Source organism: Talpa occidentalis, unplaced genomic scaffold (genome assembly GCF_014898055.3).
Source record: "Talpa occidentalis isolate TD23 unplaced genomic scaffold, MPIMG_talOcc4v2.1 talOcc4.5, whole genome shotgun sequence".
In the NCBI taxonomy this organism is placed as follows: Eukaryota; Metazoa; Chordata; class Mammalia; order Eulipotyphla; family Talpidae; genus Talpa; species Talpa occidentalis.
In genome coordinates, this window is record NW_023604861.1 from 7,607,118 (window position 1) to 7,621,450 (window position 14,333).

At 46.9% G+C, this 14,333-nt stretch overlaps 1 protein-coding gene across 1 annotated transcript in view; it reads right to left on the reverse strand.

Moving 5' to 3' along the window:
* Positions 1-14,333, reverse strand: part of UBAC2 (UBA domain containing 2) — a 121,718-nt gene that overhangs the window by 62,875 nt on the left and 44,510 nt on the right. The window lies entirely within an intron of this gene.

Below are 14,333 nucleotides of genomic sequence, written 5' to 3' on the forward strand. Positions count from 1 at the left end.
ACTTTAAACCTCCCACCAAAGGTAAAAAGGTCTGTACTCCAGGCACACTTGTCTCCAGCCTTCCTGCCTCTCTCACAGGCCACTGGCCACTGGCCACGTCCCATTACTGGTTTACACCTGATTCCCACGTCCTCTCAGGAGTGGGGAAGGCTGGAGACGAAGGCCACATACTTCTCTGCTCTCCTGCGGCACGAAGGAGGCGGCCTGAACCTAACACAGCGGGAGTCAACCCCTGATAAGTATTTTCTACATGGGTCAGGGGATATGTTGCCAATTTTACCTGATAACAGGGAGCTAGAAAAAAACCCCACAAAACTGGTAGTTACAAGGCAATGGATCTCTTTCATCATTTTATTTTTATTTCCAAAAGAATCGTTTGGCTAATAAAAAGGAAAGACAACCCATGAACCTCCAAGCTATTGCGATGGACTTGATACGGAAGCATCACACACCCGTGATGGCGCGGAGAGGACACAACAGCAAATGCCGGGCCTCAGCCATGACGACAGGTCTCTGAGGGACTCGGCGGTTTACAAGATGGCCCATACTCATGGCCTGTCTCCCTGGCCCCATCCTGTCAAACAGGACGAACAGACCGTATTGCCCACATTTTATAAAGAAACTTAAGTTCAGAAAAGGCATCGGGAAGGGAACCTGATGCCACAGCCTGGCCAGAAAGGACAAGAGAGTCACAGCAGGGAAATTATCAGCGGGCTGACGCGTCTCATGCCAAGCCGGGAGACCAGGAGACCAGCTAAACCTCAAGCAGGGCAGGTAAGGAGGCTGTAAGCTCAGCCAGGGTGCGAGCTGACCAGGCGTCATCTGCTCTACACACAACACCTGTTACGGAGCATGGCCCACGGAAGGTTCTCCGAAGTCACCTAATTGAACAGCAGCTGTTCATACTATTACTAACAAAATTCTAAAGCCTGCTGAGACATCTGTGACGTTCTTAATTCTTCAATGAAATGAAAAGAAGCACCCCAAGTGCTCAACGACCTAGGCTGGGCCTGTCGCAACTGAAGACTGTTGCCCTCCACGGCCCTGCCATCTAAACCTGAGGCACCGACGCGCAGCGCTCATTACCCAAAAGCCCATTTCAATCTAGAATCAGAAAAATGTTCTACTTGGAGATCATTTATATGTCAAGAGGCGGGAGTAGTGACTTCTACCTAAATCAATAAAAAGTACCAGACAATTTTTAAAAGGGGAAGCACAGATCTTAAATTAGCCCACAAAATGGTCTATTTTGGTCACTTTTTAGGCCACTGTAATCTGCTATTCTCCGCGAAGCTGAGAACAGTGCTGTGACTACTCAGGTGAGGAGATGGAAAGCCCGAGGGTGAGAAGTGGCCGAGGGCCAAGACGGCCCCTTCTGAGTGCAGGGACCGAGTGATCACGAGAGCTGCCATCGTCACACTCTGAAAAGGGGGTCACTGGAAAGCTACCCCCACGTATCTATTCAGCTGACAGCTCCATCTGCTCACTGCTCTCCCAGCACTTGACAGGCATCACCTCATCTGGTCTTATCACCTGAAGAGACGAGTCCAACTTCATTTCCATTTTGTGATAGGGAACTGGCGGGACAGCCACATGGACAGGTGGAGCCGGGAATTAATCCAGCCCACCTGACCCGGGGGGCCTTGCCTCCCCTCCTGCAGCCTCGTGAGACCATCGCACACCAGGACTTCAGTCCATCCTCCCCCAGGGGCCTCTCGCTTCTCCGAACACTTACTTGACTGTCACCTGCACCACCTGCCTCTCACCCTCAGGGCTGAGCCAGGCAATCCTTCTGGGGTTCTCTTGCCTTCCTCTCTCTTGCGCCCATATTTACTTGCCAATATCATCATCCTCGTCCAGGTACTGGCATCACCATCCAAGGTACTACGACTTCTGTCCCACCGGCCCCTCAACTAGCATCAGAAACCTTAGCCTTCTTTTCTGATGCTATAATGGAAGGAAATTCAAGCAGACTAAATTAGTAAGAGTAATGTCCATCGTGCTACTAATTCCATGGCAGAGGGCACTAAGCGCTGTGTATAAAAGCTCATTCATGAATTATGCTCAGTGAAATAAAACCACAAGGAAAAAGAAAAATATGGATGGTTTCACTTATAGCAGGAACACAGGGGAACCAAATAGGACATCAGTGTAAAAAAAATAAGAGTACAAAACACAACAAAGCAAACACAGACAATTATAATCCAGAGACATCCTGCAGGGGAGGAGGAGGGAGAGGGATCAGAGGGAGGGTGGAGCACAGGGGATTGAGGTGATGGTGCATGGGCGCCTTGGGGAAGGACATTCTATGGGGACTACACCTGAGGGGGTGGGGGGAAGCAAATATTGTTTAAAAATGAGCAACAATGTAAAAAAAATTCAAAAATTAATAAATAAAAGCTCATTCAAGCCTATGATAATTCTGAGGTTTATCTCACTACAGCATCTGTGGTACAGATGAGGAGTAACGCCCCAGAGAGGTAGAGTGACTTGCCTGAAGTCACACAGCTAGTGAGTGGGGGAAGCCAGGCTCTTCACTATGGCAGTCTGGCTCCAAGGTCTGCACTCTTAGTCATTATTTCTCTTAAGAAAGTAGAAAATGTGTCTTAAGTACTGCAGAACCTCGGAGGAGACCTTTACTGCTTCCTCAATAGCCTCAAGTTTCTGTGAAGCACATGTGACCATATCTGGCCAACGGTTTGGGGTAAAAGTGATACATGTCACTCCAGGCTAAGGCATTAAGAAAGCAGTAAGGAATATTCCATCCCACTGTTCTCTCCTGCATAGCCCCTGTGACTTTCTAGATGGTGGGACCCTTGTCAGTCTGGGGGTGAGAAAATGGAGAACTCCCCACTGCTGCACCCCACCCATCTTTGTGGCCAAATAGAGCAAACACATGCATTCTGTCACTGAGATTTCTGGGTTAATTTGTGGCTGCAACATAAACTAGCCTGTTCTGATTCATATAGTGTTTAACCTACTTAGAATGAAATGGACCATCCAGAGAGTGTAAGCAAAGACACACGCAGACACTATCCAGTCCTCCGAGCAAACACAGATAATCCTCCTGAATGCCACTGTCATTGTGCCATTTCATGTTCAAAGACTGAGAAGAGCCTCCTGAGTGCCCACGCTTTCAAGCCCCTCCTGCCCAACCTTACTCGATTGTCCTTTTAAGTTTATTGAGTTGGTTCTCTCTGTCCCATGAGTACACAAATATTTGGTTCTCACTGACTGGCTTATTTTGCTTCCTTTACTTATTCTTTCACCTACACCCCAACTGTGCCTCCTCCTTGAAATCTTCTTTGACTACTCAAGGCCACCCAGCTTCCTTCCCTCAATTTATCTAGTTTTTATAGTCAGTGCCACATAGTCTGAACTTCAGACATAGATATTATCTTATAACAAAGGAAGAGAAGAAACACTGTTCTGGCAACCTGTGGCCTAGGGAGGGAGGGAGGAGCACAGGGGACTGAGGTGATGGTGCACAGGTGCACTGGGGAAGGAAATTCCATGGGTTTAGAATGTTTGACTGTTAATCAGCCACATTGCTTCTGTTCAGTCTTTGTTTTTCTAGATTTCAGTTTTCTTATCAATGAAATATGAGTGTTAGATAATACACAAGCTTTCTTCCAACCATCATACATCTATGGTCTACTATTCCAAGCATACTATTCTCTTATCCCTCAATTGAATCATAAGCTCCACAGGGCAGAGACATTGACTTCCATCCCTTCCTATTCTGCAGGGCTCCAGAGCACAGAATCTAGCACAAAGATAATGCTCCACAAATAAATGTTGACACCAGGTCATCAAACAGTAGCTACGCACTATGTGATCTGTACTGTTAAAGTATGATGGATTTAGAGGTTTTATTATTGCATGTTATAATTTGTTAGGAAGCAAAAATTAACTAATAAAGACTTAGCACTGGAATATTCATCATAGAAAATACAGTAAATTGGAAACTGGAAGGACATTTAAATCAGTCAAGATTTTTTTTCCCAAAAATAAAGTTTTCTATCAAAGTTAATAAAGTTTTCTATCTAAGAGGAGGGCCTCTAGCTTTCCTTCTGCCAGCTGTGAGCACCACATTTAATTCACCCCTGAAAGACATATCCAGGGGCTTTAAACTGAGAGAAATCTGCAACACTACCTGTGCAGGAAGGCAGCTTACGTGGCAAAATACACAGCTTTGTCTGGTTGTACAATAGCTCATCTTCCTCAAAAATTTTAGAGACTTTCTCTTTCTCTTTAGTTGCACACTTACTCCACTACTTCTCACTGCTAGAAACGCTTTCCAATGTCTTGTGTACACAACGAAGCTGCGAGCCGCTCTCGGCATGAACCCCACGATTTTCTGCTCCACATGGCACCTGCCACAACTGCTCCAGACCCAGAACTCAAACTCCTTTTGATTGGCTTTTATCAGTTTTCTCAGAGCGTGAGAACATTTATTTCTGGTTTCTATAATTTGTAAGAATGACTTTTCCCAAGTAGGTTTTGAGAAGAAAAAAGTATGTCAGAATGAAACTACACAGAAGCGAAAAAGGTTTTAATCCTACTCTAAAAAAAGTAACATTTGATGTGCTCTTACTGCTTGAGGGCAGCAGTTCCACAATTTCCCCCAAGTCTTAGAGCGAAACATCTGCTTTTTTTGGCACATGGTGAAAATATACATGCTTACTGCCTGTAAGAGGGTGAAAACTTGACGTCTAGTGCATCATGCGTTTTACTCAAGGGAGTAATGAAAGGACTGCAAGTGCCAAGATCTCCAGTGTTGCTACCGATTTTCCTCCATCAAGGGAACGAGGGCAAGGATAAGGCAAGAATTTGAGAGTTAAGCCTTTTGGTTAAGGCACAGCTGTTAGGAGGAAGGCTTCATCAAAACAGACCCACAGACAAAACACCCACAAGACAAGAAGCCAAGCAGCTCCTGTTTTCAGCCCCAACAGAGTGGGAAGGTTCTCAGAGAGTCACCACGTGGACATGTGGCACAACTCTGTGCCCCTGCCCTGGGGTCTCCAGAGAACCTGGGAGACTGGTCAACAGCAGGGAGGGGCTGGCTCGAGGGAAACAGAGGTCTTGGACAAGCAGGATTAAGGAAGCAAATGGAAAGGAGGGAAAAAACCACCCTGTAGGGATCTAGTTGTCAAATTACATGAAGTCTGACGAAATGCCGACAAGGAGTCAGGCACACAGAAGCCATTGTGCTGACCTCCCTGCACCTGTGTGCTTGGAATTTTTGGTGATCAATTTTAAGATCAGGTAAGTGTGGTCTTCATACTGCCCCAGAATGTTGTTCTCTCTGGTTGAAGCAGACTCGCAAAGGAGCAAGAGGGGGACAGCAGCTGCTGCAGGGTGGCCAGTCTCTGCCCGTCATCTGAGAGCTGCAGCAACCCAAATACTGTGCGGCGACAGGGCGAGGAGTCACGTGGCCATGTTAACAGGGCCAAAATCGCAGGGCAGGGCATTGTCAACAGGAGCCTTCCTGGAGCCCAGGAAGACACGGCTGAGCCGACAGGTATACCAGGAGCCCGGCAGTGTCATAAACACACATGTGCACACGCCTCATGCTTCGTGGGTAACGTGGTCTCCATGCACACAGGGAGATACACCTTGTGATCAATCACGTCCCAGTTCAAGTCTAAATATTTCAGATTCAAGTAAACAGCTACACACACACACACACACACACACACACCTGAAGTAAAAAATGTGTTAGCTTCTTTTGATTACTAGTTTGTCCCTCAAGTTCCTTTCATAAAACCTCTCAAGCAACCTTGGACAGTAAGAGATTTAGCACACAGGATTAGGTGTGACATTGGGAAGCAGGCAATAAGGCCGTCGTTTCCTCCGGGCAGGCATTAGGAGTTGTCTGGGCCGACTCCCTAAGATCTGTAGGGTCTGTAGCACTGCACCGCACAGCAGCCGTCAGGTGCTGCTGCCTCGCTCACACTGGCTCAAGCCCTAGACAAGCTGTTCTGATGGGTGGCGCCTAAGCCACGTCCTCTAGTCTGGACACAGGGAGTTTAAGAAACAGAGCACTCAGTTTCCTGAGTTGTGTCACGTGACACATGTGAACAAGCACGTCACCATATGAAGGTGTCACTACACCATATTAAGTATTAAAATAGTCCACATCGAAAGGGAGGAAGGAATGTCTTATTAAAACAAGAGGAAGCGGGCCTCCCCGGTGGCGCAGCGGTTGAGCGCTGGGTTGCGAAGCTGCCCGCAGCCTCTGCAGCGCCAGTTCGATCCCCGGCTGCTCCCCGGCCACTGGAGGACGGGCTGCTGAGGGGAGCAGCGGGCGGCAGGAGAGGTCTGCGCCCGCTGCTCCCCTCAGCAGTGTGCTTCGATCCTTCTGCCTGCTCTGCTCCCCGCTCTGGCTCTGGTGAATTCTCTCACCCTCCCGCGCTTCTGACTGTACACAGTGCTTGTATAAATAAATAAATAAAAATAAATCTTTTAAAAAAAAAAAAAACAAGAGGAAGCTTAAAAAACATCATGACTAAGTGAGCGCAGAAACAAAAGTAAAAGGACTTTCTCAAAGTAATAGAAGAAATTTGAGTATAGTTTTGGTAGTATATAATATTACGGAATTATAAGTCACTTTGTTAGGTGTAGTAATATGGTTACGTAAGGAGCAGTCATGTGTTTTTGAGCTTACTTGGAATATGAAATTAAATACAGAATTAAAACATTATGTCCTTGGAATTGCTTCAAATTATTTAAAAGTATTTAGTTTACAGGGGAATAGAGAAAGGAAGGATGACAAAAGTGTTAATTATTGAGTCCAGGTAATAGGACTCATTTAACATTCTCTCTGCTTGTTAGACTGAAATTTTTCATAATAAAAAGTTTTAACAGTTTATACCGAAAGACATGTGGGAAGTAAAAATTATTTTCCTCTAATGCTTCCCCTTCAAAAACTTAATTTCATGACATTATGAAACACCATCTTCCGTAGAGTAACTGGCTTGGACATTTTTAAATGTCAAGACCACACATGACAAAAACAGAATGAGGACTGTTTCCAGATTAGAGTAACGGGGCATGACAAGTACATGCAGGATGTAATTCTGGACTGGACCATGGACCAGACCGTTTTTTTCTTTTTTGCTGAAAAAGAGGACATTGGTAGGATAATTACCAAATATGAATAAAGTGATTCATACTGATATATTTAGGAGTAGAGGAGCATTAAATCTACAACTCACTCTCAAATGATTCTGAAAAAAATCAAAAGTATACACACAGAAAATAATCAAGCAAATGTAAAAATGTTAATAATTAGGACAGCTGGATTTAAGGCATAAGGGAATGCTTTGTCCTATTCCTGTAACTTTTCTAAAAATCTGAATAATTAAAAAAAAATTTTAAAGTATAAAACATAGTGGCAGCATTAGGGAGTCTGAAGAGAAACTGAACAGTTTCTTCCTTTAAATTAAAATGAAAATTAACAGCTAAACTACTGGAGCCCACATTCTGTTTTTCTCAGATACCACTTCATGGGGCATATCCCCCCAATCTGATCATCTTGGTACAGACATGCTTTTTTTTTTTTTTTAATCATTATTTTACCTTTTTACTGAGGTAATGTTAGTTTTCATCCTGTCCGTATGTTTGGAGCCTAGGGCCCTCGCCCCAGCACTACCACCGTGCACCCACCCCAAAGCGTGCATCCACCGTGCACCCACTGTGCACCCACCCCAAAGCGCCCCGGCCACCAAGCACAGCTTATTTTGTACTTCTCATTTCAGCAGCAACATTCGAATATATGCAAAACAAGTTGTCTTTAGACATTAACACTTACTTTTAGAAACATGTAGTTGAAGAAAATTCCCAGGAAGCCTCTACTTAGTAAGTCTATACACTCAAATTACTTTCCAGTGTGATGAACGGATGACTGTCAACTACACTCCTTCACCTCACAAAGCTAGCACGTGAGACCATGTTAGCAGAGGGTGATGTCTGCGCTGAGTCAACTGGGCATAAAATTCAACCTAGACTCAGAGTCAGGGCCCCAGTGATGGACCCAGTGTCTCCATCAGTGCCCAGGGCCTTCTCTCCTCACCAAGGATGTAGCAGAGTGGGTGAGAACAAGGCTCCAGGGCACGGACACCGGGGCTCCTCAGGAAAGAGGGTAGATTCTGCTTCCAAACATGATACTCATGCTTCATGATGCTACTTCTGTATTCTTTCCTCCACATTGTTGCTATTATTAATGAACACATAGTTGGTCTAATAATTTATTTATACAAGAAATATTTATTAAAGGCCTCCTGTGAAGAAGAGGCTGTCCCAGGCCCTAAGTTGCAGCTGAAAACGGTGCATACTAAGTTGCCCTCCGGCATCTTCTGTACTAAAAGCCAACATTCAGCACTAAGTAAAGAAATAATCTCAGTGTAAGGGAGGTGGCAATTTTGAGTGTTGTTCTGGAACTGTTACAACCAAGACTGGGTCTTTGCCCTCCCAAACATTCTCTGTGCTACTTTAATAACAAATCCCTTTCTGCTAAATAAGCCAGAGTTGGTTCTATGACTTTAACTAATAGGGCTGCCTGTGCTCTGGTCATTGAAAGGCCTGGTTTCTTTGGCGCTCAGATAATCAAATCAAATTAGATATTACAGAAGTCAACATGCATCATTACACCCAAGAAAATTCAGACTTCAGATAAGTGTGCAGTTATTTCTGTGTTGTCCATGTTGCTATGGTTACCAAGACGTGGTTAGTATGCTGAAATTTTCTTAGAATAGTACAATGATCTGAATCTAAAATCTTTCAATAAGGTGCAACTTTCCAATGATAAACAAGAACAGGAAGTGAACCTTGAACACAGTCCAACTTCTTGTTCCCTTCACTATTATCTGCCCTGCTATCACTGGAACCTGACTTCCTAATATTGAACCTTCCACACATCCAATCCCAATTTAAAGCTAGAAATGCCTTTTATTATTTCCTATTAAGCTGGAAATGCTGATAGACACTCAAATATTTTAAGTCCTAAGAGGAAGACAGCTAAAATAAAGGAATCGAGTAGCAAAGCAACCTACAAAAGGAGAAATGAAAACAGATGTTAAACTTCTTTGCAACAAAGATTTACTAATAGCCTCAACCAAAGCTATTTCGGTCAACTACTAGAAATACTCTACCTAGTGGAGGGCACTCAACACACCCACAAGCCAGCAGCTCCTGCAGTGTGGGCAAATTCTCCGCAGGGCTGTCAACCGCACAGCACATGGGGGTTTTGAGAAAGCTTGGTTTAAGCCAGTGGTCCTCCTTCAGGCTGATTTTGCAACCCCCCCCCCCCCCCCCCCGCCGCCGCCGATGTCATCGGACAAATCTGGAGACATTTTTAGTGATCATGTGGGGTGGAGGCCGGGTGGCATCCAGAGGATGCCAGGATGTTACTACACATGCTATGAGGCACAGGACACCCCCCTCCCTGCCCTCAACACACCCACCACAAGAGCGTGCAACCAAAGGTGCTGAGGTAGAGAGCACTCTGGTTTAGGTCAGCTATGCCACCGCCCTCCACACCAATATAAAATCACTGAACTCTCTGCTGACAGCTCACAGACCCTCACAAACAGGATGCAGTCAATCTGGCTCCAGAAGAGACACCCTAGCCACAGAAACTGCCAATGAAACCCTGCCGGGAGATAGCCCGTCTGCTCCCACAGCAGCCCACAAGCCCTGCCACGGCAGTGCAATGCCAGGCCAGGGCTGTGCATGCTGCTGTGTCCCACTCTGCATGAGGGGCAGCACACCATGCTCGTGGCTCAGCTATGGGAAGAGCAATCTCAGCTCCTGGACCTCCTCGAAGTCCATGCCCAAGAGGGGTGTCCTTAATGGCACAGCCTCCCTGACCTTGTTACAGCTCCCTGGTCTGAGCCTGCTCAGAGGCAATGGTTCCCAGAGTCCTGTCCTGGGGACTGAGGTGACATCGACGCGTACAGCATGGCCAGGCCACATGCGCTGAGGCCTCATGGGGGACAGGGGCCACCAGTGCCGACACCCAGCACCGAACTGGAGGGAAAATCTGAGAACCTGCTAGATTGGGAAAGAGATATTCTGAGAAGGTGGGAATGAATTAATTATGTATCTGTCTCTAGGTAAAATCCTGGACATTATTTTATAAATCTACATTTCAATCCTTGAAAATTATTGTTGAACTCAAGTTTGAAATTCAATTTTTGTATGCTCTTGTGAGTAACAGATCTCAGGCAGCTTGCCCGGAGAGGACGAGGGGGAAGGAAATTAGCACAGAAAAGTAATGCCAGTAACAGCACGTGGCAGACCGAAATTCTACTCAGAGCAGATCTCCTTGGCGTAAAAGGAACTCTCTTTTCACTGCACTATGCACCCCAGATGCCCCGGGCAGAGGAGCCGTGACAGAGAGCAAGACCCTGCCCTGTAAAAAGCATGCAGGTGACAGGGGGGTTAATTAGGTAAATAATCATGTAGCATTACATGTAACTCGTCAACATGAGGTCACGGGAGGGGAAGGTGTGAGTAATCTGGGCTAGGGTTTCATGGAGTAGAGAGAGACTAGGTGAGCTCTGAAAAATAAGCAGCAAAGGGGAGAAAGGGTGCTGTAATCAGAATTATCTGCAGAAACAAATTCAGAGAAAGGCGAGGTGGCACGGGAGAGAGGATGACAGGCCGGGCGCTGGCGCAACCTCGCTGGCGCGCAGACAGGCGGGACACGCTGGCTGCAGCGCAGCTCCGAGGTGCACCGCTGACAGGTTAAACGCCATAAAAGAGAAGTAGGAAGAAATCGGGGTTTGTGAAGACGTCAAGGAATAAGATAATATCTCCTTTGGCGATAAAGCGGCAGGAGGGGGCAGACATGGCAGATGACAGCAGTCATGAGGAGTGCAACAGCTCAGACCAAATGAGATAAATGGGACCAAACGGCCATTCTGGTGATTCCTCTCTTGGAATCATCTACCCATCTGCCCAACAGAGGTATCCGCTGCACTGAGCCAGGCTGGTCCACTGCCGTGGCCCCCTGCCTGAGACAGCTGACCTCCAGCCGAGGGGCAGTGGAGGCCACTCCCTACACTGTCCCTGACTCCTATGTGGCCTACGAGAGAGCACCCTGAGAGACAGTGGCCGAGCCCTGAAGAGGTAAAAATCCTAGGAGACAAGCAGGGTGGAGGGAGAGGAAGGCGGGGCGAGCTCCACAGCCAAAGGCTTTAGCTGCCAAGACAGTCTATAGAGAGTGGTTCGCTAAGGAAAGAAAGTAGACAAAATTGCTGTGACCAACACTCAGGATCTCCATCTGCAAGTTGACAAACACGATGAACCATCAGCCCGTCACCTTGTACTGCTTAATGCTGTTTTCAGTGTAGAATCATCTTGCTCAAAATTTCAACCAGATCAGCTGAGTTACGCATTCGTGGGCAAATTTCTCAGTCTCTATGAGAATCGGTTTTCTTACCAGTAAAATAGATCAAAGCAAACAAGTCTCACAAAGTTTTGGTTTTCTGTTTTTTTACATAGGAATCAAAGGAGAGAAGATATTTAGAATGTTTATTTGTTCAACTCATCTTTTCTAGTTTCTGAACAACACATCAGCATGATCACTTCAAACCTGGAGGCCATGCTGACTCTACCTCCATTTTGAGAAGTACCTCCTTACTCCTAAAGTAAGGAGGATCAGTCATGAAGCTGTGAGGATTATTTACATGCTGGATAGTCAGCCCAAAGTTTAAGCCAAACAATTTCAAAGCAAACTGTCTCTTATTGTTAACTTCACCCACAATACCCACTTCCCTTAAAGTATCCCAACGGCTGATATTCAAGATGACCACAGAAGATTCTAGGTGTGCTGCTGTTCTCCAATTGGCCCCAGCTCTAGGAAGCCAAAACCCCTAGAGTACTCTGGAGACTAAAAGTTAACACCACCTCCCCAACCCTGTGACCACAGTAAACTGTAACCCAACTAAAGTCTTACAAGGGCTACAAAGCTAAGAAAGAAGTAAATGCTCATGACTGAGCTTTTGAATAAGTTTAAATAGCCAACTGAGCCCGCCAAACAATTCCGGTGGCAGATTTGAGTCTTAGCCTCCTGCTTGAACCCTCTGTTCCTGGTCCTAGGAAGGTTTGACCTTGGCAAGAATGCAAAGAGGCGGAATTAGAAACTCTGGATAAAGCAAGATGCAAGCATGCAACACACAATCTGGCTATCAAGAGCAGCAGGTCAGGCTGTTCTCGGTGAGGGCAGAGAACAGGAGCACACTGCTGGACACCGGGCACTGGCAGCCATGGAGGAGCAGTGAATCCTACACGCAGGTCTCAGGCGGGCAACAGGTCCCAGCACCACCACTCCAGGAGATCGCGAGTCACGGCACGGACGTGCCTCGGACATAGAGCAGGAGCCTTGAAAAGCGTGTTGTGGGCTGGGCTGGGTGGGAACTGGGATGAGACAAAACTGACTGCAAACCAAGAGACCAGGAAGACGCTCATGGCAGCGAGACCGCACAGCAAGGCGATGGCAAAGTTATTTTACTTTGAGAGACCAAAAAATGAAAATGACACAACATAAAATGACTTCAGTAAAGCTTCTTAAGGCTTGTAGTGAGAAAACATAACCGTCAAAATCAGCGTGACATCACACCTCTAAGTGTTCTTAAACACGCATTTTTTAAAAACGGTATTGCCAGTTCAAGATGGTGAGTTGAGCACAAGTACTCACTTCCTCTGCTCTCCAAAAGCTCTGTAAGAGTGGCAATGAAAGATTTGCTAACGTCAGAAAACCACAATAAAGAGTTGACTCTTGTAAAAATTTTTCCCAAGTTGGAAAACAGAAGTACGGCGGTGACGAATGTAGCAAATCTGAGAAAACTAAATACTAGACTGGCCAAGGTGACATCTGAGCTCAAAGTGATGAACCCCGGGCCTCCCCAGGCTGGTGGCTGAGGCCTGGGCTGTGGGGTCAGGCCACTGCTCCTCATGGCCTGGGGTACTGGGTTATCACCTAGAAATCATCACAAGGAGTGTCTGGGTGCTGCCGGGTCCCAAGCACAGTTGAGAGTGCAACATAGACTAAAAATCAAAGCTCCCACACACCTCTGAGCGCAGCACTTTCACAGAGAGTGGGAAACGCAGACGGTGTTTTTAAGCAAGCTGAAAGTTCATGGCCTCCTCCCTCCACGGAACAAATCCACTGGCTCCACTTTCCCATGAGCACGTGCCCAGTGGTGTCTCTGTCTCATGGTGGTGGTTCTCCTGATGTTTCAGAGGTGCTGGTTATTCCCACATTTGTTGGGGTGATCCCTGGGCAGCTACCTCGGCTGCCATTACTGTATGTGTTTCGGGCACCACGATGCTCTCCCACAGAGGATGGCAAATCGCATTGATGAATGAGTTCTGGCTGCTCTGCTGACCAGCATTCCCTGTCTCTCCCCACGCCTCTGGCTTCCCTGCTGCCTCACACACAGCAATGTTGAAATCAGGCCAGTTAAAAACCTACAACAACCCCTAAGTACTCAAGTGAAGAAGTCTCTTGTGTCTGAAACCAAAAACCAGGCGTGAGAACGCCGAGCGAGGAAGGTCTGTCGACAGCCGAGACAGGCTGAAAGCCGGGCCTCATGTGTCCATCAGTCAACCGAGATACGAGAGAAGGGGGTTCTTGGAACTACGTGGGCAGTGCTTCCTGGGTGGGCACACGAGGGATGAGTCCTGTGGCGACTGTGGGGAAGGAGGCATGGGCTGGAGGGGGCTCAATCAGTCACAGCGATCCCTGAGGCCTAATCCCGAGCCAGCCCCTGGCTCTCTTCAGCTCTGTGAAGGCTGAGAGGGGAGGAAGCTGCTGGAGGAAAGTTGGCAGCTGGCAGAGTAGGGTTTCTAAGGTTTGAGGAAAGGAGCTGCCACGGCTCTCAGAGGGCAGGTGAAGCTGCGGCCGGTTGCTCAGCAGCCCTGGCTGAGAGCATGGATGGAGGGGCTATCTGAGTGTAGGAGGACGTCTACACTCCATCTACAGATCCTGAGTGCAGATGGATGTCTACAGTTGAAGAAAGGGCCATCTAGGGCTTTCACAGCTAGAGAGAAATAAATAGGCGGCTTTAAAGCTTGAGGGGCCAGGCTGACTCCTGTTAGGGGTGAATGCAGCTGATGATCTGAAGTTTATTATTTTTTATTTTAAAGATTTATTTTTTCATGCATACAAGAATGGGGGTATAGGCCAGATGTGCAGGAGGGTGAGAGGATTCACCAGAGACAGAGTGGGGAGCAGAACAGGCAAACTGACTGAAATACACTGCTGAGGGGAGCAGCGGGCAAGGCAGGAGAGGTCTGCTGCACCATGTGGGATTCTCGGCCGA